General features: G+C 41.9%; 1 protein-coding gene across 1 annotated transcript in view; it reads left to right on the forward strand.

The window, feature by feature from the left end:
* Nucleotides 1-213: 213 nt before the first annotated feature.
* LOC117358882 (DNA excision repair protein ERCC-8-like) overlaps nucleotides 214-26,756 on the forward strand; it is a 133,506-nt gene continuing 106,963 nt past the window's right edge. The window contains exon 1 of the mRNA XM_033940698.1: nucleotides 214-393. The gene's annotated coding sequence lies outside the window, so the exon portion shown is untranslated. The remainder of the gene's footprint in view (nucleotides 394-26,756) is intronic.

The raw sequence follows: 26,756 nt of genomic DNA on the forward strand, positions 1-26,756 counted from the left end.
GCCTTGTGCCAGTTAAAAACACCCCTATTAAGCTGGTTAGGGTTGACCAATGTGACTTTGCTGGGCAGAATCAAGAATATAGTGATCATGCTGAGCCCAGACAGAACTCATCACATAGAACATTGCCTTCATTACATGCCAAACACAGCCAGGTAAAAACAGGGCTCTGCCCCTTTAAGTTCCACCATCTTGAAATTGCTGGCTAAACAGGTAGAGAGGCAGTCAGAGCTAAGCAGTGACCATCCCCCTGTAGGGCTGGGCATGGCCCTGCAGCTCTCAAGGATTTTTGAAATGCTGTTGTCTGAGGAAGGAAATGAGCTAGCGGAGGAAAACGCACCAGAAGCGATGGAATTGGGTCCTGTACTGGAGCAAACACTTTCTGAGGATTTGGAAGTGAGTTGAGTCTGTTTTGTTGCCTTTTCCAGGTTTTTGTTAGCAAGAGTTTTGTTGCTGTGCAAGCTGCTGGAGGAAATGCCTTGCTTCTGAGGAAGTCTATGACTGTGAGTTAAGCTGTGCTTGCTGAGAACTTATGGGGACTAATAAAGAGGGGAAAGTTTTATGTCTTGAAACTTTCCAGGGAGCTTAACCTTTTTTGGCACAAAATGGCCGCTGCTGCACATAGGTACAGTGCATTAAGGCACTACTGGAGTTAAGCAGGCTTAAGGACTGTATAAGATAGTGGGGAACTGTGGCTTTTCCCTGACAAGTTTTATTTTCTGCTGAGGAGATAAAGAGTTTGGGGGCTGGATTTGCCGGTCATCATTGAGGTGGGATTTGAGAGTCTGCATTTTGTTGCTACAAAGTGCCTATTTTGGCAGACCCACCAATCTCTCTCTCCTTTTGCTAAAAGGCTTTTAGCATTGAGAGGTTGGAGAATTCTTAATGCTTGAATTGAAACACCCTTTGTGATAAAAGAACTGAGTGATAGTACTTTTCGGTTTCATGGGGTATTTTTTTCTGTGTTTGGAAATGATTTGAACTTATCTGGAACATGGAGTGAGCACTCTAAGTTTGTCCAGACCAGGCTGGCAGAAGAAACTTTGCTTTTTGTTTGCTGTACAAATGAATACAGCTTGCTTTAATTCTCAGACAAACCAGAATGAGAAATAAATGTAGCTTTGAAAGGTTACCTGTTATTTTGCCATTCTGACTATTATATTGTGGTAAGCCCACCAGTACAGGGTCTTCCTTCCATTTGTGAAAGGGCCTATATTGTTGCCGTGTGCCAGTCCATGCCATAGTTCAAGGGACGGCCACGCTACAACATCCTTACTATTTACTCTTCTCGATTCCCTCAAAGTTTAATTTACTCTTTCCTTGAACCTCTCTATCCTCATCGGGATCTTTGTTTAATGGCTTTTCTTCCATATTGCAATTCTACTAGAAATAGTATAAAATAATTTTCATGCCTTGTGGTGGCACAGTCGGATTTCATGAACATGGGGATTGTGCAAGTACATATTTTCAATAGAGAAACAGAATGGTTAACACAATGAGCTAAGAACCAGGGAAGCGGAACATCCCATTTTCATTCTACTGCAGAGATGCCAAGGATGAACCACCCCTAAAAGTGTTTGAATTTCATTGTGTTTTGTTGTCTCAACAGTCTCCTCAAGAAGGGCATTCCAAGCACAGGTTAAACTTTACCTAGCCAAATCAATTGGGCCTGCATCTTATATACTCAAGGTAGTTCTCTATTTAGATGGCCTCCAGTGAAGTCTCAGTAAGTCGGGGGGGGGGGGGGCACATGCGGCCCGCCGGGTACTATTTTGAGGCTCTTGATATGTTTATCATAATCACAAAAGTAAAATAAAACAGTTTCTCAATCATATGTCTCCTTTAGCTATAAATTACAATATTATTGTAAGGACTTAGCCAAAAGGAAGGATTTATAAACTATAAAGCAGGGATCTCAAAGTCCCTCCTTGAGGGCTGCAATCCAGTCGGGTTTTCAGGATTTCCTCAAATGAATATGCATGCATGAGATCTATGTGCATGCACTGCTTTCAACGCATATTCATTGGGGAAATCCTGAAAACCCGACTGGATTGCGGCCCTCAAGGAGGGACTTTTGAGACCACTGCTTTAAAGAAAATTTTTCTGATGTGTATTTCATTTTGACTCTCAGCCCTTTTCAATTATGGCCAAGGGAGGGACTTTGAGACCCCTGTTAGAGGATGCAACTTGTGAAAGAGAAAAAAAATGGCACCTAAAACATGACTGACTTTCTAAAATAAATGATTGACAATGTCAAGTAAGCTTATTGTAAAAATTTGTTGCAGTTAAATACTGAAGAATATTTGCGAACTGTCCAGCAATTACAGTGAATGACAGAATGAATGCAAGGATTTTATTGCCAGCTCATCCCATTTCATATTTTATGATGAGTTCCATTAACAAAATGTTTAGAGAAAGTAATGTTTTCAATTAAAGCCGGTACTTCAATGATATGCTGTTTTATAGAAAGCCACATTAATCTCTCTAATGCCTCTCCATAAGCAATAGAAAATCCACTTCTACCAAGTCCTCGCTCCACTACATTATGGTTTTCATATACTTCACCAACAATGTTCAATGGAGTGTATGATCATCATAGTGAAGTTTAGATTGCTACTGTAGGCAGAACTGTTTCAATTCCAGAAGACGATTTGACGAAAATGTCCTACATAATAGAAGACAGAAAGCAGTTATGCATCCCATGACCATTGATAGTCAACTGCTTGATAGAAGCCCATTATAACTAGAGGACGAGATACGGAAGACAAACTGTCAGGCCTCATAACTAAGGTGACCATATGTCCCGTTTTGAACGGGACCGTCCCGTTTTGAGATCCCCTGTCCCGTTGTCCCCACACACAGCTTCGAGACGCCAAAATGTCCCGTTTTCAGGGGCAGTGTCCCGAAGTTATGCATGGGGTCAACGGGACAGGTGATTGCTTCCCCTCCCTCTCTGCTGCGCCAAGCCAGCCTCCCTCCTTCCAGTGCCCGAATCAAACCCCCCTCAGGTCTGCAGCCACTGATTCAACCCCTCCCTCCCCCCACAGTCTGCCACCACTGCTTGCTGCCCAGAAGCCTTCTTCCCAATGTCAATTCTGACATCAGAGAGGAAGTTCTGGGCCAGCCAGGTAGTGATTTACTGGCCCGGAACTTACTTTCCGACATCTGAATTGACGTTGGGAAGAAGGCTTTTGGGTGGCAAGCATCATTGACGGTGGACCTGGGGGGAGGGGTTGAATCAGCGCTGGAGGGAGGTAAGGAGAGAGGCTGGCAAGCAGTGGCGGCGGACTCGAAGGGGGGGGGGTTAAATCGGGCGCGGGAGGGAAGGAGGGAGGCTGGATTTGGCAGGGAGGGAGGTAGGCAGACAGGCTGGCTTTGGGGGACGGGGTGGGATAAAGGCTGGAAGGTAGTGGGGGGGGACATGGGAAGGAGGCACTGGGGGCACTGAGGACGTGGGAAGGAGGCACTGAGGGCACTAAGGACATAGGAAGGGGCACTAAGGACATGTGAAGGAGGCACTGGGGGAACTAAGGACATGGAAAGAGGCACTGGGGGCACTAAGGACATAGGAAGGAGGCACTGAGGGCACTAAGGACATAGGAAGGGGACACGTAGGACATAGGAAGGGGCACTTAAGACATAAGAAGGAGCACTGGGGGCACTAAGAACATAGGAAGGAAGGAGGGAGGGAATAGAAAGGGACAATTGTTGGGCCTGAATAAAGAAAGAAATGAAAGAAAGGATACACAGTCAGAAGGAAATACAACCAGAGACTCATGAAATCGCCAGACAGCAAAGGTAGGAAAAATGATTTTATTTTCACTTAAGTGATCAAAATGTGTGAGTTTTGAGAATTTATATCTGCTATCAATATTTGTCTATTTTTCTATAGTTACTGAGGTGACATCTTTGAAAACCCCCCAAATATAAATGATAATTAACATTTTCTCTGCGTATAGTGTGCTTTGTGAGGGTTTAAAAAAAAAAAAATTTATGGTTACCATTATGAATTAATAAGATATTATTTGTACATGAAAAATGAATGGAAGAAATTAGGGGCTGGGCTAGGGCGGGATTGGGGCAGGACTGACAATTAATAGATGTCCCGCTTTGATGAAAAAAAATAATAAATGGTCACGTTACTCATAACAGAAGTACAGTAAAACCTTGGTTTGCGAGCATAATTTGTTCTGGAAGCATACTTGTAATCCAAAGCATTCGTATGTCAAAGCGAATTTCCCCATAGGAAATAATGGAAACTCAGACGATTCGTTCCACACCCCATAAACTTTAATACAAAATACTATACATAGAAACATAGAAATTGACGGCAGATAAGGGCCACGGCCCATCTAGTCTGCCCACCCTGATGACCCTCCCTTACCTTTGCCTAGTGAATAGAGCCCACGTGTCGATCCCATTTGGCCTTAAAATCAGGCACGCTGCTGGCCTCAATCACCTGCAGTGGAAGATTATTCCAGCGATCAACTACCCTTTCAGTGAAAAAGAATTTCCTGGTGTCACCTCGTAGTTTCCCGCCTCTGATTTTCCACGGATGCCCTCTTGTTGCCGTGGGTCCCTTGAAAAAGAAGATATCTTCTTCCGCTACGATGCGGCCCGTGAGATACTTGAACGTCTCGATCATGTCCCCCCTCTCTCTGCGCTCCTCAAGCGAGTATAGCTGCAGTTTGTCTAACCTTTCTTCGTACGGGAGATCTTTGAGTCCCGAGACCATCCGGGTGGCCATTCTCTGTACCGACTCCAATCTCAGCACATCTTTGCGATAATGTGGTCTCCAGAATTGCACACAGTATTCCAGGTGGGGCCTCACTATGGATCTATACAATGGCATAATGACTTCCGGCTTACGGCTCACGAAACCCCTGCGTATGCAACCTAGGATCTGTCTTGCCTTGGATGAGGCCTGCTCTACCTGACTGGCAGCCTTCATGTCCTCACTGACGATCACTCCCAGGTCCCGTTCTGCTACCGTTCTTGTTAGGATCTCACCATTAAGAGTATAAGTCTTGTATGGATTATGGTTGCCTAGGTGCATTACTTTGCATTTTTTGGCATTGAAGCTGAGTTGCCAGGTCCTAGACCAGCGCTCCAGTAGGAGTAGGTCGTGCATCATGTTGTCGGGCATTGAATCTTCGTCCGTTGTGCATTTTCCCACTACATTACTTAGTTTGGCGTCATCGGCGAATAAGGCTATTTTACCTCGAAGCCCTTCTGCCAAGTCTCTTATAAAGATGTTGAATAGGGTCGGTCCTAAGACCGAACCCTGTGGCACTCCACTGATCACCTCCGTCATTTCTGAGGGGGTGCCGTTCACCACTACCCTTTGAAGCCTACCACCAAGCCAGTTCCCAACCCATTTCGTCAATGTGTCACCTAATCCTATATACGTACTGGTATTGTAAGACCTCGCTCATTTAGAACAGTCGCTCGTTTAGAACAGTCAGAGAGAGAAGAACCATTGGCTCAGTTGTGATGCGTGTATACTGTATGTACTTGTATTGCAAGACATTGCTTGTATATCAAGTTAAAATTTAATAAAATGTTTTGCTTGTCTTGAAAAACACTTGCATACCAAGTTACTTGCAATCCAAGGTTTTACTGTATTTTTATACTTACAGCCCACACCTTATATTGTTTATAACAGTGTCTCTCAAACTTTTATTTTTTTTTTTTTTAAGCTCCGGCACACTAAACGGAGCAAATGTTTTTTTGCGGCACATTTATAATTGAAATTATAAAATTGCAAAATCAACAAAAAATTAAATTTGAGAGAGTTATTTATTTAAAGTTTTCTAAGCTATGGATGGGTAATTGTAACAACGGTGAAACTAAAAGTAGATAGAATTGAACTGCTAATCAATGTGATGGATGTGCTTATTTTTGAGGGCAAATTTACTCAAAACACGGCTCGGTAGTTGACGAGCAAACCCGCATTTTCATCATCCACCATCTGCAGTCTATTTCTGGGCAAGAATCCAAAGCTCTACCTGGTACTGTGCTTGAGTTCCAACTGCCAAAATCTCCATCCAAACCTACACCAGCCCATCTGCACCATCCCAGCCATTGAAGCCCTCTCCAGCCCATCCTCCCCCAAACGGCCTTATACAGACCATGCAAGTCTGCCCAGTACTGGCCTTAGTTCAATATTTAATATTATTTTCTGATTCTAGATCCTCTGTGTTCATCCCACGCTTCTTTGAACTCAGTCGCCGTTTTCCTCTCCACCACCTCTCTCAAGTTTATAAATAAATAAAAAATAAAATTACTTGCCCTTAGTTTTCAAGGACCAATCATATCAAAGAATGATGCTTGTCTGGGCGGTTGTATCCTTATGCACACAGATGCTCATAACATTGACAAACTACATGTCATCTATTCTAGTGTACAGTATACTTATGAAGGGAATATTTTTTAAAATAAAGTAAAATTCTGGAATCTCTCATGGCACACCCGGAATCTTTTCAGGGCACACAGATTGAGAGACACTGGTCTACAAGCTTAGCTATAAATTGTTAAACAGAAACAAGGTTTGATTTTCACAGATTTGCTCACTGTGGTTAAATAATTCAGTGGGCATTTAATAATAGCAAAAGAAGACATAGAGGGGTATAATCAAAAAAACCGTCTAGGTCCCTTTTTGGCCTAAGTCCTTAAACGTTCAAAGCAGAAGCAGGGAAAGTGTCCATAACCAAAACAAAACGTCCTTGTTTTGATTATGGCCTGCCTCTACTAAAAGCCCAGATCACCACTACGTCTACAAGTACACCCCCACGACGTCTACACTTTTTGGCCATAATGAACCAAAAAAAACGCCTAAGCCCCAAACGTCCAACAGAAGGGCTTTTAGGCGAAGGAGGAGCCAGTCCTTCGCCTAAAAGCTGGATTCTGTAACCGGTGTCTGGCAGTTCGGGTAGAGGGGTGATCACATCGCGGTAGGGGAGATGAGGCATCTCTCCTGCCGCGATGGTTGCGGTGGGTAGGTTGCCGGGCCGCTGAACTGATCACGCCAGTGGCCATCAGCTCAGTGGCCCCTTTTTCGGCACTTAGACCTGGTTTGACTTCGTCTAAGTCAAAAAGGTCTAAGTGCCGACTAGGCAACCTGTCAAATGTTTTGGTTATACCTGTTGTACGCCTAGGTGTAGGTCGGCCCACCTCCCGCCCACTGCCCGCCCTTTCCCCTCCTCTAAATACGCCTCTTCTCTCTGTGCGTTTAGAGGCAGGGGAAAGGCCTAAGCTGGTTTTAGATACATCTAAAAATCAGCTTTGGTTATGGGTACTTGGAGATCAGGCTTTTTGATTGTCCAAGAAGCCATTTAGGATACTTTTTAGACGTTTTTTTTTTTTTTTTTTTTGATTATGAACCCCATAATTAATACATCAGCCATTCTGTAATTCTGGTAAAGGTTTGCAAGCAAGCAAAGGCAGAGATGAAATCTTCTTCTAAATTCTGTTTTGGAAACAAAATAGTTTACTTCAAAGTGCCTAGCAATTTTGAAAGAAAATTGTTTTTATAAAATGAATAGAGGAACAACTAGAATGTATGTCGTCAAAGTCCATGCTATATAATACTTTAAACCCATGATTTAGGCATCTCATGAGTTTTATACTGTACATTAGAGAATGTCACGGGGACAAATTTTCCCCGTTCCCTGCAGGAACTCATTTCCCCGTTCCCTGCAGGAACTCATTTTCCCGTTCCCTGCAGGAACTCATTTTCCCGTCCATGTCCCATTCCTGCAAGCTCTGTCATCATCTGCACAAGCCTCGAACACTTTAAAATCATAAGTGTCCGAGGCTTGTGCAGTTAAAGCAGAGCTTACAGGAATAGGGTAGGGAGTCGGGACAGGGCAAAACTCATGGGGATGGGATGGGGAAATTGAGTTCCTGTGGGGAAGGGGACAAATTTGTCCCTGTGTCATTCTATGCTGCACATGTCAGTTTTCTCTCAGAATTTGTCCTTGTTCCTTCAATGTTATGGGATTTATACTATAATTCAATATGTGAGAGAACTGCAGCTGAAATTAAAGGCATACCCCTTATTCACTAAAATAAATAAATAAAAATACTGGCTTTAATACTATTACATTTAAGTAAACTTTGAAAAGGCACAACTTTGTTTTGATAGATGCACAAAAAAGAAATGGTCTGAAAATGGAGCTGATATTTCCTAGGGCAAAGTGCATGGCCAGAGTAGCCCAGTAGCCCTTTCAGGACCAAGGGACATATTTGTCCCATAACTTTAAAATCCTATCAATTTTGATTGGGATAGTCTACAGTTCTAAATTTGATATGTACGGATTCCATAGGATACTGCCTTTATGTAAACAAACTGGTTCCGACATTCATTCATTAGCGTCGTTGCCAGATTGACGAGAAGATTCACTTGCCACACTGTCCATAAGCCAGAAGTGTGATTTTTTTAAAATAAAATTAATGATATTTCACAAAAAAAATCAATTTTTTGGCATCTGCAAGCCCTTTTTACCATAAAAATGTCGTCAAAACCACAAAAATTGGCCTACGATCCTTATGGTCCTGAAAGGGTTAAAACCTGAAATGAGCTGATTAGACTAGAAATGCCTTCGAAAAATGTCAGACGTAAGAGACAATATATAAAATGAATGTATAGTTTTTTGTTGTTTTTTTTAATTCTTTATTCATTTTAAATACATCATCGAGTGTAACAAATTATATCACAACATGTATCACTTGAAAATCTTACATAAATAATCATAAAATATTAAAATGATCCCCCCCTCCCACCCAATAACGTATTGTTTTATAAAGCTATCGACAATCAAGAAATAAAGAAGTATAATATGAACCTGACATCATTCACGCAGGGAATAAGATTCCATTCAGTGGAAATTTAATCAACTGAAAAACAGAGCGAAATTAATAAAAGATCTTTTAAAATGCATTTTGCAGTGCATGTTTCTGAGACCATGTTCTCAAGGTTATGATATGGTAAGATGTAAATGTATCTCTATCTATATAGTATGCAAAAAAGTTTGAGGATTATTAAAAACATAAGAATTTCTATACTGGGTCAGACCAAACGGCAATTTATTAAGGTCAAAACGTCCAAAATAATTAATAAATATATGAAAAATACGTGTTTGTAAAATCCAGTTATTAGCAGGGAAACATCCAGGCCATGTATACCAAAAACAGAGCTGACAACACATAAACCAAAAATTGAAACGGAGAAAAAATAAACCTCAATTGAGGGAGGTTGGGACTACACAAGTGCCCAGCCCTCCACTCATCATCACGGGTTTATAAAAAAAACTCCGCAAACATATATATGAGTCACTGCTTCACTCGTTTTCTTTTTTTATTTATTTATTCATTTTCAAGATTACATTAAGTGTTAAAATATATTCAATCACATAAACATTAAATATATCACTTATAAATAATCATTGGCATTTCTCACATATTCTTATACCCAACCCAATCCCAACCCTCCCCTTTTACTTTTACTGCATCTCAATGGCCACGAATTTGGTCTTGGAGGATGAAATGTACGGTTTCAGCATCTATGAGACAAACTTGGTTTTTTCTATTGCATAGAGCGTTATGGACCCCCTGTTAGGTTGCTGGCATTGTCATTTAGAAACAGGAACTTTAGATCATTTATTGTTTCATTGCCCATACATTATGAATTTTTGGAAATCAATTTGGGACCAAATTAATAATTTATTAGAGAACCCAGTGGCATTGACTTATGATACTGTAATATTTGGGATGGAAATGAGAGCCAAAAGTCAGATTTCTGCAAATAACAACAAATTATTACTTATAATGACTGGAGTTGCCATTCAACAAATCACATTTAACTGGAAAGATTGGAAGAGATTGAATTACAACTTCTGGTGGAACTCTTTATGCCATATCTATAAAATGGAAAGGTTTATTGCAATACAGCGGGGTTATCTTAAAAAATTTCAGGATGTGTGGAAACCATTAACGAAATATTGTAAAGATTAATTTTAAAATTGGTTCCCTTATATTAAATGTTAATTTAAAGTGTAGGGCGGGGGGTATTTTATTATCACATGTTTTTATGCTTCACTCGTTTTCATACATACAAAATCATATTTAGGTCACTTTTTTTCAATAGTCTTTTTTATGTATAAGCGTCGGTATATAGCAATACAGGCCAGAATCCCAAACTTAACTCAATTAGTTAGCAACGGCTACAGCTTGATTAAATTAGTGCAAGAGCTCTTGGATACGGAAAAAATACACTCATCTGGAAAAAGGAGATTTTCACCAAAGGCTTCCAACTCATAATCCCGACAGAAAAGACTTTCTGTTTCGCCCGGCAAGGGCTACTTCAGGGGAAAAAAGCCATCTTCTACTGTCTCCTTGTTGGTAGTGAAGCCGACTCCTTCTAGCCCAGTATCCTGTTTCCAACAAGCCAGTCCAGGTCACAAGTACCTGGCAGAGACCCAAATAGAAGCAACATTCCATGGCTTCCCTCATGTCTGTCTCAATAGCAGACGATGGACTTTCCTTCGGGAACTTGTCCAAACCTGTTTTTTAAATCCAGATACTGCTGCTATCACATTCTCTAACAAGAAGTTTCAGAGCTTCGAGTAAAAAATACTTCCATGTGCAGTCATTTCATTGAGACCAGATTCTGCAAACAGCACCGTTATCGGGCAGCACCTCCAAACATGGTGCCGTTCCAAGTGTCGGTCACGCCATGGTGCCATTTGCAGAACTGTAGCTAGAGAATGACTTAGGGACAAATTTTCCCCCATCCCCGCAGGAACTCAATTTCCCTGTCCCGTCCCCGTGAGTTTTCTCACTGGCCCTATCCCTGCCCCGTTCCTGTAAGCTCTGCCTTAACTAGACAAGCCTCGAACACTTATGATTTTGAAGTGTTTGAGGCTTGTGCAGACGAGGACGGAGCTTAGGCATTGATGGAATGAGGCATTATGGCATCACAATCTGAGCTCTACAACATTGCTACTTATGATTTTAAAGTGTTTGAGGCTTGTGCAGATGAGGACGGAGCTTAGGCATTGGTGGAATGAGGCATTATGACATCACAATCTGAGCTCTACAACGTTGCTACTTATGATTTTAAAGTGTTTGAGGCTTGTGCAGACGAGGACGGAGCTTAGGCATTGGTGGAATGAGGCATTATGACATCATAATCTGAGCTCAAGAATGTTGCTACTTATGATTTTAAAGTGTTTGAGGCTTGTGCAGACGAGGACGGAGCTTAGGCATTGGTGGAATGAGGCATTATGACATCACAATCTGAGCTCTACAACGTTGCTACTTATGATTTTAAAGTGTTTGAGGCTTGTGCAGATGAGGACGGAGCTTAGGCATTGGTGGAATGAGGCATTATGACATCACAATCTGAGCTCTACAACGTTGCTACTTATGATTTTAAAGTGTTTGAGGCTTGTGCAGATGAGGACGGAGCTTAGGCATTGGTGGAATGAGGCATTATGACATCACAATCTGACCTCTACAACGTTGCTACTTATGATTTTAAAGTGTTTGAGGCTTGTGCAGATGAGGACGGAGCTTAGGCATTGGTGGAATGAGGCATTATGGCATCACAATCTGAGCTCTACAACGTTGCTACTTATGATTTTAAAGTGTTTGAGGCTTGTGCAGATGAGGACGGAGCTTAGGCATTGGTGGAATGAGGCATTATGACATCACAATCTGAGCTCTACAACGTTGCTACTTATGATTTTAAAGTGTTTGAGGCTTGTGCAGATGAGGACGGAGCTTAGGCATTGGTGGAATGAGGCATTATGACATCATAATCTGAGCTCAAGAATGTTGCTACTTATGATTTTAAAGTGTTTGAGGCTTGTGCAGATGAGGACGGAGCTTAGGCATTGGTGGAATGAGGCATTATGACATCACAATCTGAGCTCTACAACGTTGCTACTTATGATTTTAAAGTTTTTGAGGCTTGTGCAGATGAGGATGGAGCTTGCAGGAATGGGGCAGGGACAGGAAAAGAACTCACGAGGATGGGACAGGAAAATGAGTTCCCACAGGGACAGAGAAAATTTGACCCCCGTGCCATTCTCTAATTGTAGTTATGTAAAGACCGGGGTTTTAAAGGCCTACCTTCCATGAGAATCACACCTAAGCAGGTTGCAGAATGAGAGAAATAGGCTTTGCGAGTCCTTAGGTGGGCCTTTCCTGCTCACTAGGCCCATTTCTATATAGAACTAGCTGATGGCCTGGCGTTGCACGGGTATTTAATTATAGCAATAACACTGTAAATGTATTCAAATAAAGATACTTTATAGTGGTGAATGAAAATATTTTTTTACTTTATAAAAAGTACAATATTCAAATTATAATGTGAAATATTTGACAAAATGAATACAATACAACTAACACAAAACTTGATTATAAACAACATTTTTGGTTTCACCTCCAGGAGCAAGAACATATACATTATTGGGTGAACCCACCCTTCCCACATGTGCAGGTGGGCCGCGAGACCCCCAGAACATATCACCCCAGGTAGTGAGGGATCTGCATACCAAGTTTCGTTCAAATCGGTCCAACAGCTTTTTACATTTTTTCCATTGACTTGAAAGGGTGAAATCTGATTTTCTGTTTGTAGCTCCGCCCACGTGTGCAGGTGGGTCGCGAGACCCCAAGAACATATCACCCCCGGTAGTGAGGGATCTGCATACCAATTTTCGTTCAAATCGGTCCCACAGCTTTTTACATTTTTTCCATTGACTTGAATGGGTGAAATCTGATTTTCTGTTTGTAGCTCCGCCCACGTGTGCAGGTGGGCCGCGAGACCCCAAGAACATATCACCCCAGGTAGTGAGGGATCTGCATACCAAGTTTCGTTCAAATCGGGCCCACAGCTTATTACATTTTTTCCATTGACATGAATGGGTGAAATCCGATTTTCTGCTTGTAGCTCGGCCAACGTGTGCAGGTGGGCCGGAAGACCCCCAGAACATATCACCCCAGGTAGTGAGGGATCTGCATACCAAGTTTCGTTCAAATCGGTCAAGCCGTTTTTGAATTAATGTGAGAATGGCATCTTTTTACATTTTTTCCATTGACATGAATGGGTGAAATGTGATTTTCTGTTTGTAGCTCCACCCACGTGTGTAGGTGGGCCGCGAGACCCCCAGAACATATCACCCCAGGTAGTGAGGGATCTGCATACCAAGTTTCGTTCAAATTGGTCCCACAGCTTTTTACATTTTTTCCATTGACTTGAATGGGTGAAATCTGATTTTCTGTTTGTAGCTCCGCCCACGTGTGCAGGTGGGCCGCGAGACCCCCAGAACATATCACCCCCGGTAGTGAGGGATCTGCATACCAATTTTCGTTCAAATCGGTCCCACAGCTTTTTACATTTTTTCCATTGACTTGAATGGGTGAAATCTGATTTTCTGTTTGTAGCTCCGCCCACGTGTGCAGGTGGGCAGCGAGACCCCAAGAACATATCACCCCAGGTAGTGAGGGATCTGCATACCAAGTTTCGTTCAAATCGGTCAAGCCGTTTTTGAATTACTGTGAGAATGGCATCTTTTTACATTTTTTCCATTGACATGAATGGGTGAAATCCGATTTTCTGCTTGTAGCTCGGCCAACGTGTGCAGGTGGGCCGCAAGACCCCCAGAACATATCACCCCAGGTAGTGAGGGATCTGCATACCAAGTTTCGTTCAAATCGGTCAAGCCGTTTTTGAATTACTGTGAGAATGGCATCTTTTTACATTTTTTCCATTGACATGAATGGGTGAAATGAGATTTTCTGTTTGTAGCTCCGCCCATGTGTGCAGGTGGGCCACGAGACCCCCAGAACATATCACCCCAGGTAGTGAGGGATCTGCATACCAAGTTTCGTTCAAATCGGTCAAGCCGTTTTTAATTACTGTGAGAATGGCAGCTTTTTACATTTTTTCCATTGACATGAATGGGTGAAATGTGATTTTCTGTTTGTAGCTCCACCCACGTGTGCAGGTGGGCCGCGAGACCCCCAGAACATATCACCCCAGGTAGTGAGGGATCTGCATACCAAGTTTCGTTCAAATTGGTCCCACAGCTTTTTACATTTTTTCCATTGACTTGAATGGGTGAAATCTGATTTTCTGTTTGTAGCTCCGCCCACGTGTGCAGGTGGGCCGCGAGACCCCCAGAACATATCACCCCCGGTAGTGAGGGATCTGCATACCAATTTTCGTTCAAATCGGTCCCACAGCTTTTTACATTTTTTCCATTGACTTGAATGGGTGAAATCTGATTTTCTGTTTGTAGCTCCGCCCACGTGTGCAGGTGGGCAGCGAGTCCCCAAGAACATATCACCCCAGGTAGTGAGGGATCTGCATACCAAGTTTCGTTCAAATCGGTCAAGCCGTTTTTGAATTACTGTGAGAATGGCATCTTTTTACATTTTTTCCATTGACATGAATGGGTGAAATCCGATTTTCTGCTTGTAGCTCGGCCAACGTGTGCAGGTGGGCCGCAAGACCCCCAGAACATATCACCCCAGGTAGTGAGGGATCTGCATACCAAGTTTCGTTCAAATCGGTCAAGCCGTTTTTGAATTACTGTGAGAATGGCATCTTTTTACATTTTTTCCATTGACATGAATGGGTGAAATGAGATTTTCTGTTTGTAGCTCCGCCCATGTGTGCAGGTGGGCCACGAGACCCCCAGAACATATCACCCCAGGTAGTGAGGGATCTGCATACCAAGTTTCGTTCAAATCGGTCAAGCCGTTTTTTAATTACTGTGAGAATGGCAGCTTTTTACATTTTTTCCATTGACATGAATGGGTGAAATGAGATTTTCTGTTTGTAGCTCCGCCCATGTGTGCAGGTGGGCCACGAGACCCCCAGAACATATCACCCCAGGTAGTGAGGGATCTGCATACCAAGTTTCGTTCAAATTGGTCCCACAGCTTTTTACATTTTTTCCATTGACTTGAATGGGTGAAATCTGATTTTCTGTTTGTAGCTCCGCCCATGTGTGCAGGTGGGCCGCGAGACCCCCAGAACATATCACCCCCGGTAGTGAGGGATCTGCATACCAATTTTCGTTCAAATCGGTCCCACAGCTTTTTACATTTTTTCCATTGACTTAAATGGGTGAAATCTGATTTTCTGTTTGTAGCTCCGCCCATGTGTGCAGGTGGGCCGCGAGACCCCAAGAACATATCACCCCAGGTAGTGAGGGATCTGCATACCAAGTTTCGTTCAAATCGGTCAAGCCGTTTTTGAATTACTGTGAGAATGGCATCTTTTTACATTTTTTCCATTGACATGAATGGGTGAAATCCGATTTTCTGCTTGTAGCTCGGCCAACGTGTGCAGGTGGGCCACAAGACCCCCAGAACATATCACCCCAGGTAGTGAGGGATCTGCATACCAAGTTTCGTTCAAATCGGTCAAGCCGTTTTTGAATTACTGTGAGAATGGCATCTTTTTACATTTTTTCCATTGACATGAATGGGTGAAATGAGATTTTCTGTTTGTAGCTCCGCCCACGTGTGCAGGTGGGCCACGAGACCCCCAGAACATATCACCCCAGGTAGTGAGGGATCTGCATACCAAGTTTCGTTCAAATTGGTCAAGCCGTTTTTTAATTACTGTGAGAATGGCAGCTTTTTACATTTTTTCCATTGACATGAATGGGTGAAATCTGATTTTCTGTTTGTAGCTCCGCCCACGTGTGCAGGTGGGCCGCGAGACCCCCAGAACATAACAACCCAGGTAGTGAGGGATCTGCATACCAAGTTTCGTCCAAATTGGTCACAGTGAGAATGGCAGCTTTTTACATTTTTTCCATTGACATGAATGGGTGAAATCTGATGTTCTGTTTGTAGCTCCGCCCATGTGTGCAGGTGGGCCGCAGACCCCCCCAGAACATATCACCCCAGGTAGTTGGAATTACTGTGAGAATGGCAGTTTTTTACATTTTTTCCATTGACATGAATGGGTGAAATCTGATTTTCTGTTTGTAGCTCCGCCCATGTGTGCAGGTGGGCCGCGAGACCCCCAGAACATATCACCCCAGGTAGTGAGGGATCAGCATACCAAGTTTAGTTCAAATCGGTCAAGCCGTTTTTGCATTGGCAGCTGTTTTACATTTTTTCCATTGACATGAATGGGTGAAATCTGATTTTCTGTTTGTAGCTCTGCCCATGTGTGCAGGTGGGCCGCGAGACCCCCAGAACATATCACCCCAGGTAGTGAGGGATCAGCATACCAAGTTTCGTTCAAATCGGTCAAGCCGTTTTTGCGTGATCGCGGCACATACATACATACATCCGATTTTATATATATAGATAAGGCTAAAATTTATAGGCCTGTTAATATGGACCAGTTAATAAGGCAAGTGAATCTAGACCTCCATAAGATTATTTGAGTGTTGTGTGGTATCGCTGAGGTCCAGGAGCTAGATGAAAGCTTCAAAAGAGATTACTGTACATTGTAACTCTGTTCTTTTTGTGAATTGGGACACTAGAGTTTATACATTCTCAGGCCCTGCCACACCCCTTCCTAAAAAAAATCTTTAAAAATAAATACCACATGCTTAGTGAGCGCAGATGGCAAAACTGATGTGGAACGCTTTAGCATGTCCGCATAAGGTCATTTTTGCCGAGGTAGACACACATTAGTTCTTAAAGCAGTTTAGGAAAAGAGTCCCAGTTTTACATTAATGGCATTTTTTTGTATGTGCTAACATAGTACCACACTGCAGTAATTTTAGCCCCAGGTTTTCTGCAGATTGCTAAGCCTTTAGTTTGCAAAGTCAAAGGATTTGCACATCAACTCAATATTAACATGAACAAAAAAAATCTCTTTGGCATGAATACTGAAAAAAAAGACGTTTTTTTAAAAAAAACATTTTCCACATAGGAAAAGAACAACAATGTAAGTTTGTTACTATCGCTATTAAAGCAATATGAGAAACTCCAAGCCACAGACATTTTCACAGTCCAGCATTGTCTATATATAAACTCTATCTCAACCACCACATAGTAACATGGCTATTTTTATTTACAATAAGGCAAACATGATATCTGCAGAATTAATTATGCAATTATTCCACCAATTGGATCTTTCTAAACTGAAGCACGATACATTATTGATAATTTACACACGTTACCTGTAAAATCTTTCATATGATTTGACTCGCATTAAAGACAACATCTCTGATCAACTATGGTAAGAAGAAAACTACACTCAGTACAAAGTTACTGATCTGGCTGTTAAGAACATTTTTTTTTTTGCAAGTCTTATTTATCCATGCTAATAATTTATAAGTACTAAAGTAACTGAATATGAATCCCCCTAGTTGTCATATACAGTCACTTGAATTACAAGTTAAATTCTTGGCCAGCAGCCAGCACGGCCCGGACCACGAAATTCTGCCCAAATAAATGAGAAGGTCACATTTAACTCCTGAACTTTATATAACCATAAAGTTAAAGAAAACCAGCAATAAAAATCAACAAATATTTTGCATTTCATATCATACTCTTACAGCCTGTTTTCCAAAGCCACGCGGCAACAGCCCCAAAGCCCTTTAAATCTCTATGGGCTTCGGGGCCGTTACCATTAAGCAGCCGCTAGCGCAGATTTGTAAAACAGGCGCTTAAAATATATTTGTTCATTAACTAGTTAGGGGAAACATAATTCTACAAGTTTTATTTAAAATTTGATTAAAATAATAATAATAACAACTTTATTTTTCTATACCGCCAACACCCAAAGAGTTCTAGGCGGTTCACAGAGTAAGAGGACTGAACAGTTCAGTGATACAACGAAATACTTAAAAGCACAGTACAATATTCAATTTATAAAACTACAGTATGAATACTATGATGTAGTCATTGATCAGATAACAAATAAGTCTGAACTGATTTTCTAAAAGTTCAATAAGAAGCAGTCTGTTGAATCATATCATCTAATCAAGCTTGAACTTCACCTGCTTGATAGGCCAAAGAGCGCTCCTAAAATTTTTTTTATAACGACACTTTTTAGGATTAGGAAAAGTGAATAAACCAGAACGTCGAGTAAACTTAATTGGACTATACAATTCAAAATGAGAGAAAAGATAAGATGGAGCTAATCCAGATAACAATTTATTACATTATATTACATTACTGATTTCTATTCCGCCTCAACCTTGCAGTTCTGGGCGGATTACAAAAGAGACAACTGAACATTTCCAGGATAATTACAGAGAGAATTCTGGTCATTTCCAGGAGAAGTTACAAGAATAATGGAGCTGTATATTTCAAGAGCTACAAGATGCTGTACAAATAAGAAATAGTGCAGATCCAGTATATATACCGTTAGGGAAGCAGTTGACATGCTTGAGGCTAAAGAGAAGGGAACTGGTGAAGGGGGGAGGAGGGGGTCTGTTTTGGGTTAAGCCATCTGTATAAATTTTTTGAAAAGTATTCTAGCATCTATTGGCAACCAGGGCAGCTGATGGTAATATGGGCAGACATGTTCCTGTTTTTTTTCAATCCAAAAATTAGGTGGACAGCTGTATTTTGGATCAGCTTTAATCTTCCTAGAATACTTTTTATGGTTCATAGTGAAAAGCACACGCTGACAAAGGTGCGCCGAGACAACTGAGCGCAAGGTGGAAGCCCGCGCCGAAGAAAAACAGTGTTTTAAGGGGCTCCGACGGGGGGTGTAGGTGGGGAACCCCCCCCCCCACTTTACTGAATACAGATCGCGCCGGCGTTGTGGGGGGTTTGGGGGGTGACTTGTAACCCCTCTCATTATACTGGAAACTTAACTTTTCCCTGTTTTTTAGGGAAAAAGTGAAGTTTTCAGTATAATGTGGGATGTTACGATCCCCCAACCCCCCCACAACGCCGACGCGATCTGTATTCAGTAAAGTGGGGGGTTGCCCCCCACACACACCCCGTCGGAGCCCCTTAAAATACTATTTTCTCTTTGGCGCGGGCTTCCACCTTGCGCTCAGTTGTCTCGGCGCGCCTTTGTCCTGTCACCCTTTTTATTAAGGCTGATCCAAAATACAGCTATCCGCTTATCTTGCTACAAAGCAATGTACAAAGTTAAAACAGTTACTAAGGTTAGGACATACAAACATATTTTAATTAAAAAAACAAAAATAAAATCACAAACGTGAGATAAGCAGGTGAACATAACCTATAGTAAATAAGGGGTGAAGCACAATTTTGTAAGGATAAACACCCCCCACCCCCCCAAAAAAAGGGGAAAACAATAGGGATGGGCTAAGAAGTGAAGTTTGCAAGAGGATTGGCAGTAATAGTAATACTATATTTAGCAAATGACAGGAGATAAAGACCCGGATGGTCCATCCAGTCTGCCCAACTGTACACGTTCTATAAATTAATAATTTCATTTAAATGGTCCTTTTCTTAGCCAGAAACCCAGAGCTCTGCTCGGAACCGATTTCGAAAAGTTATGATTCAAAAACATCACTGAATATTTTTTTTTTTGAGGCCAAAAGCTATGTAGTGCAGCAAATCTCTGTTCTCAATAACAAAACACAGTATCACAAAGTTTTTCACACTTACCCGCCTGCGGCAGAACGGGAGACCGTGGGCGATGATACTGATACAAAACGACTTCATCACAGTTTGCTGTGACGGAGGTTCTTTGGCAGCACTAAGATCAGCAGGAACCAGATCACGATTAAAGGAAGATTTCCCCGTCTTCAACATTCTGTTACTACTTTTAAAACGAATTTAGTTAGGGTTATCTGCAATGAGACTGCACTGCTTTATTTCTGTGCAACTGAAGGAAAAAAAAACCATAACAGGTTACAGATTGTGAAAGGCTGTCCCCAAGATCTGCTGCTTTTGTCTTTCAGCCGTCTACCAAATGTCCTGACCAGATCTATTACTCAGTGGAGTGAAAGCTATCCTAGCAGAGCCAGTAATTAGAAACTGCTAACGTGAAGGCAGACTGCTCCTGCCAGTCAAACAGCCAGTGCACCTCCTGTGCTAAGCATGCTGGTTTAACTTTCTTTGACTAGTAATATCGGGGCACATTATGCAGTATAGAAATAAATATTTTCTTTCCCTTGGAAAACAAAAACCTAAACTTCCAAACTTGATCCATTATAGTGATAAAGGCCAAATACTTCATCCTTTTATTTTTCTTGCCATGATTCCTGTAAGGGAAATGCATTTGCTTTAGAGTGTTTTGCGGCTTAAGAACAGAAGACAGACTGCTAAATTTTTATTTTTATTTTTTTTTTTAACCCATTCAACTCACGGTGCTGAGTAGGCTAAACAACCCTTCTCCTTTACAAAGCCCGCTAATGTTTTTAGCGCCGGCCGCCGCGATACCAGCTCCGAGGCTCAGAGAATTCTACGAGTGTCTGCGCAGTCACTGCCGTGGCCGACACTAAAAATGCTAGCGCAGCTTTGTAAAGGAGAGTGCAAGTTAACGTGCATACAAATTTGCACACACAATGTAAAGGATCACAGAATTTGGGGGTTAATGCGTCTTTAATGTGTGGAAACGGACCAACTGCTGCAAAACTCCTGAATATGAAACCTTCCGACCAATGTGCCGTGGTGGCCAAAAAAGCAAACAGGATGCTGGGGATTATTTTTAAAAATGGATGATTAACAAGACTAAGAATGTCATAATGCCCCTGTATCGTTCCATGGTGCGACCTCATCTGGAGTATTGCGTTCAATTCCTTATCTCATGAAAGATATAGTGACGCTAGAAAAGGTTCAAAGAAGAGCGACCAAGATGGTAAAGGGGATACTAAAAGAAAGACTAAAACAGGGCTCTTCAGCTTGGAAAGGAGATGGATGAGGGGAGATATGATTGAAGTCTACAAAATCCTGAGTGGAGCAGAACGTGTACAAGTGGATCGATTTTTCGCTCCGTTAAAAATGACAAAGACTAGGGGACACTCGATGAAGTTACAGGGAAATACTTTTAAAACCAATTGGAGGAAATTTTTTTTTCACTCAGAGAATAGTTATGCTCTGGAACGCATTGCCAGAGGTTGTGGTAAGAGCAGATAGCATAGCTGGTTTTAAGAAAGGTTTGGACAAGTTCCTGGAGGAAAAGTCCATAGCCTGTTATTGAGAAAGACATAGGGAAGCCACTGCTTGCCCTGTATTGGTAGCATGGAATATTGCTACACCTTGGGTTTTGGCTAGGTACTAGTGACTTGGATTGGCTACTGGGCTTGATGGACCATTGGTCTGACTCAGTAAGGCTATTTTTATGTTCTTATGTCTCATGGAAGCCTGTTTCTATGCATTAATCACACGTTACTACTCGAGAGAGTTCAGAGAGGAGCAACTAAAATGGTTATGGGACTGGAGGAGTTGCTGTACAGTGAGAAATTAGAGAAACTGGGCCTCTTCTCCCTTGAAAAGAGGAGACTGAGAGGGGACATGATCGAAACATTCAAGATAAGGAAGGGAATAGACTTAGTAGATAAGGACAGGTTGTTCACCCTCTTCAAGGTAGAGAGAACGAGAGGGCACTCTCTAAAGTTAAAAGGGGATAGATTCCGTACAAACGTAAGAAAGTTCTTCTTCACCCAGAGAGTGGTGGAAAACTGGAACGCTCTTCCGGAGTCTGTTATAGGGGAAAACACCCTCCAGGGATTCAAGACAAAGTTGGACAAGTTCCTGCTAAACTGGAACGTACGCAGATGAGGCTGGACTTATTTAGAGCACTAGTCTTGACCTAAGGGCTACCACGTGAGCGGACTGCTGGGCACGATGGACCACTGGTCTGACCCAGCAGCGGCAATTCTTATGTTCTTATGCCCTTTGGCGCATTCAGGAAACATTGCTTAGTTTCTGTTAAAGCCGAATTAGTAGAACGGTCCAAGAATGGTGTCGCTAGTGCCGGTTATTGGTGATTAACACCTTGAAGTTGATGCTGATCAGCACTAATTAAAAGTTGCACACACAACTTGGTAGGTGTGTTCTAGAAAGAGCTGCACGCCAGTCTAGTGCGTGGAAATCTGAAAAGTGGAAGTGACCAGGGGAAGAATGTTGGCAGATCATGGGCATTCCTAGAATTTATGCATATCATTAAAGAACGCACCCAATGCGCTCACACAAGTTAGGTGCAGACATTTAGGTCTGGTTTTCCTTGGTCTGCATGGGTATGCCTAAAAGTTACGGCACCTACTGGCACGAAGTATAATTCTGTGAGGTGTCTTGTTGCTTTTATAGAATCGCACCAAGCGCTGCTTTAGTCAACGCCAGTTTTTTAGATGCCATATATACCGTTTTCCCCTAAAAATAAGCCCTTCCCCCCAAAATAAGCCCTAGTCCCAGGATTCGCCGGCAGTTTCCCTTCCCTTCCCTCCCTCCTATCCCTTGTGCAGCAGAACTCTTGAGAGAGTAACGAAGCAGAGTTAAAGGTCGGACAAGGCCGACGCAGCCTGTTAGAGTGCTGCCGGCCCGATGCTGCTTAGTGAGCTAAGTAGGACTCACGATGGGCTTCCAATGGGAGGGAGGGCAGGATGGAGATTTGGCTGCGCGGCGGGTGCAGGTGCTCGGGGGGGGGTGCTCTCTCAAAGGTTCTGCTGCACGAGGGATGGGAGGGAGGAAAGGGAAGCTGGGCAAGGGTCCTGCTGCACGAGGGATGGGAGGGAGGGAAGGGAAGCTTGGCAAGGGTCCTGCTGCACAAGCGATGGGAAGGGAGGAAAGATGCTGCAAAAGTGGGGGAGAGAAAGGAAAGAGGAAGAACTGGGGTGAAGGAGAGGAAGGGAGAGATAATCATGTACATACCCCAAAAGTAAGACCTAGTGCCTTTTTTGGGCCTAAAATTAATATAAGCCATTGTCTTATTTTTGGAGAAACACGATAGAATCAGGCCTTAAGGGTGAAATTCTGTAAATGGCATTTAATAAGATAGGCATCTATAGTATAGGTGTCCATTGTATGCCAATCACACTTAGGGCTCCTTTTACGAAGGCGCATTAGGTCCTTAATGCGCGGAACAGCAAGCGCTAGCTGCTACCACCTCCTCTTGAGCAGGTGGTAGTTTTTCGGCTAGCGCGCACTAATCCGGTGCATACGCTAAAAACGCTAGCGCACCTTCATGACAGGAGCCCTTAGCCGCCTATTACAGAATCGTGTCTACCGGTGCCTAACTTAAAACTTAGGCACCTGTAATTTAGACCAGGGTTTTAAAATTATAAGCACCTAAGCGCCTAAGTCCTTTTAGAGAACCATGCCTAGTGGCGCCTGTCATTTTCTACCCTTTAAACAGGTGCCTAGCATTTGTAGAATTGTATCTAAGAAAATAGGTGCCAGAAATGGAGGCCAGGGTTTTTGAGGCCTACATTTCCAGCGCCTATGTTTGACGTGAATCATTTTTACGGAGGCACCCAAGGATGCCCGAGGTTGTTTCTGCAATCTAGGCACCAGCTTTGTAGGGGCCTCTAGGCCCCTACCTTTTTGTTTTTAAACAATTTTTAAATGGCATTGCCACTTAAGTTAGGCACCGGTAGGATGCCTTCTGGCACCTAACTTAAGGCGTCGTTTTAAAATATGAGCCAGTATGTCCTAGTCTTGATCTGCTTTAACCAAAATACTATTCATTATATCTATTATTAATGATTCTGTGCTGTGGTGCTCTCTACAATATATCCTGACTGCCTCCTAGTCAACAACTGATTTCTACTTACGTAGTCAGATAATTGATCCAATACTGTTTGTTAGGTGCCATCAACTTGTGTTTGAGTCCTATAGACTTGACGAATTACAGATCTGAAAAGAAATTGGTTTTATGCTAGTCCAGTAAGGTCCTCTAGCATCATCACCATGGTTCTTTTCAACATGTCCAGCCATCTGGTTGCAGGTCTCCCTCTTTGCCTGGTTCCTTTGATTTTCCCAAACATGATGTCCTTCTCCAGTGATCTCTCTCTTCTGACGGTGCGTCCAAAATAAAGACAGTCGTAACTTCATCATTTGGGTTTCAAGCGATATAGTCAGTTTGATCTATTCCATAATTGATTTGTTCCTCTGGCAGTCCATGGCACACATAAAATCTTTCTCTAGCACCAAAGGTCAGATGAGTCAATCTTCTTTCTGTCTTGTTTCTGTAGTGTCCAACTTTTGCATCTGTAATTGACCACTAGGAAAATGAATGTGTGGCCAAGTCTGATCTTCATTTGCAGTGTTATTTTCTTGCCTTTGAATGCATTGTTGAGAGCCTTCATTGAAGATCAACCAACTGCTATTCTGTGGAGTATTTCTTCCCTGTTAGTTGTTTCTTTGTTTACATGAGAGCCTTCATTGAAGATCAACTAACTGCTATTCTGTGGAGTATTTCTTCCCTGTTAGTTGTTTCTTTGTTTACATGAGAGCCTTCATTGAAGATCAACTAACTGCTATTCTGTGGAGTATTTCTTCCCTGTTAGTTGTTTCTATGTTTACATGAGAGCCTTCATTGAAGATCAACTAACTGCTATTCTGTGGAGTATTTCTTCCCTGTTAGTTGTTTCTATGTTTACATGAGAGCCTTCATTGAAGATCAACTAACTGCTATTCTGTGGAGTATTTCTTCCCTGTTAGTTGTTTCTTTGTTTACATGAGAGCCTTCATTGAAGATCAACTAACTGCTATTCTGTGGAGTATTTCTTCCCTGTTAGTTGTTTCTTTGTTTACATGAGAGCCTTCATTGAAGATCAACTAACTGCTATTCTGTGGAGTATTTCTTCCCTGTTAGTTGTTTCTTTGTTTACATGAGAGCCTTCATTGAAGATCAACTAACTGCTATTCTGTGGAGTATTTCTTCCCTGTTAGTTGTTTCTTTGTTTACATGAGAGCCTTCATTGAAGATCAACCAACTGCTATTCTGTGGAGTATTTCTTCCCTGTTAGTTGTTTCTTTGTTTACATGAGAGCCTTCATTGAAGATCAACTAACTGCTATTCTGTGGAGTATTTCTTCCCTGTTAGTTGTTTCTTTGTTTACATGAGAGCCTTCATTGAAGATCAACCAACTGCTATTCTGTGGAGTATTTCTTCCCTGTTAGTTGTTTCTTTGTTTACATGAGAGCCTTCATTGAAGATCAACTAACTGCTATTCTGTGGAGTATTTCTTCCCTGTTAGTTGTTTCTTTGTTTACATGAGAGCCTTCATTGAAGATCAACTAACTGCTATTCTGTGGAGTATTTCTTCCCTGTTAGTTGTTTCTTTGTTTACATGAGAGCCTTCATTGAAGATCAACCAACTGCTATTCTGTGGAGTATTTCTTCCCTGTTAGTTGTTTCTTTGTTTACATGAGAGCCTTCATTGAAGATCAACCAACTGCTATTCTGTGGAGTATTTCTTCCCTGTTAGTTGTTTCTTTGTTTACATGAGAGCCTTCATTGAAGATCAACCAACTGCTATTCTGTGGAGTATTTCTTCCCTGTTAGTTGTTTCTTTGTTTACATGAGAGCCTTCATTGAAGATCAACCAACTGCTATTCTGTGGAGTATTTCTTCCCTGTTAGTTGTTTCTTTGTTTACATGAGAGCCTTCATTGAAGATCAACCAACTGCTATTCTGTGGAGTATTTCTTCCCTGTTAGTTGTTTCTTTGTTTACATGAGAGCCTTCATTGAAGATCAACCAACTGCTATTCTGTGGAGTATTTCTTCCCTGTTAGTTGTTTCTTTGTTTACATGAGAGCCTTCATTGAAGATCAACCAACTGCTATTCTGTGGAGTATTTCTTCCCTGTTAGTTGTTTCTTTGTTTACATGAGAGCCTTCATTGAAGATCAACCAACTGCTATTCTGTGGAGTATTTCTTCCCTGTTAGTTGTTTCTTTGTTTACATGAGAGCCTTCATTGAAGATCAACCAACTGCTATTCTGTGGAGTATTTCTTCCCTGTTAGTTGTTTCTTTGTTTACATGAGAGCCTTCATTGAAGATCAACCAACTGCTATTCTGTGGAGTATTTCTTCCCTGTTAGTTGTTTCTTTGTTTACATGAGAGCCTTCATTGAAGATCAACCAACTGCTATTCTGTGGAGTATTTCTTCCCTGTTAGTTGTTTCTTTGTTTACATGAGAGCCTTCATTGAAGATCAACTAACTGCTATTCTGTGGAGTATTTCTTCCCTGTTAGTTGTTTCTTTGTTTACATGAGAGCCTTCATTGAAGATCAACCAACTGCTATTCTGTGGAGTATTTCTTCCCTGTTAGTTGTTTCTTTGTTTACATGAGAGCCTTCATTGAAGATCAACCAACTGCTATTCTGTGGAGTATTTCTTCCCTGTTAGTTGTTTCTTTGTTTACATGAGAGCCTTCATTGAAGATCAACTAACTGCTATTCTGTGGAGTATTTCTTCCCTGTTAGTTGTTTCTTTGTTTACATGAGAGCCTTCATTGAAGATCAACCAACTGCTATTCTGTGGAGTATTTCTTCCCTGTTAGTTGTTTCTTTGTTTACATGAGAGCCTTCATTGAAGATCAACTAACTGCTATTCTGTGGAGTATTTCTTCCCTGTTAGTTGTTTCTTTGTTTACATGAGAGCCTTCATTGAAGATCAACCAACTGCTATTCTGTGGAGTATTTCTTCCCTGTTAGTTGTTTCTTTGTTTACATGAGAGCCTTCATTGAAGATCAACTAACTGCTATTCTGTGGAGTATTTCTTCCCTGTTAGTTGTTTCTTTGTTTACATGAGAGCCTTCATTGAAGATCAACCAACTGCTATTCTGTGGAGTATTTCTTCCCTGTTAGTTGTTTCTTTGTTTACATAAGAGCCCA

This window comes from Geotrypetes seraphini, chromosome 1 (assembly GCF_902459505.1).
Source record: "Geotrypetes seraphini chromosome 1, aGeoSer1.1, whole genome shotgun sequence".
NCBI lineage: Eukaryota > Metazoa > Chordata > Amphibia > Gymnophiona > Dermophiidae > Geotrypetes > Geotrypetes seraphini.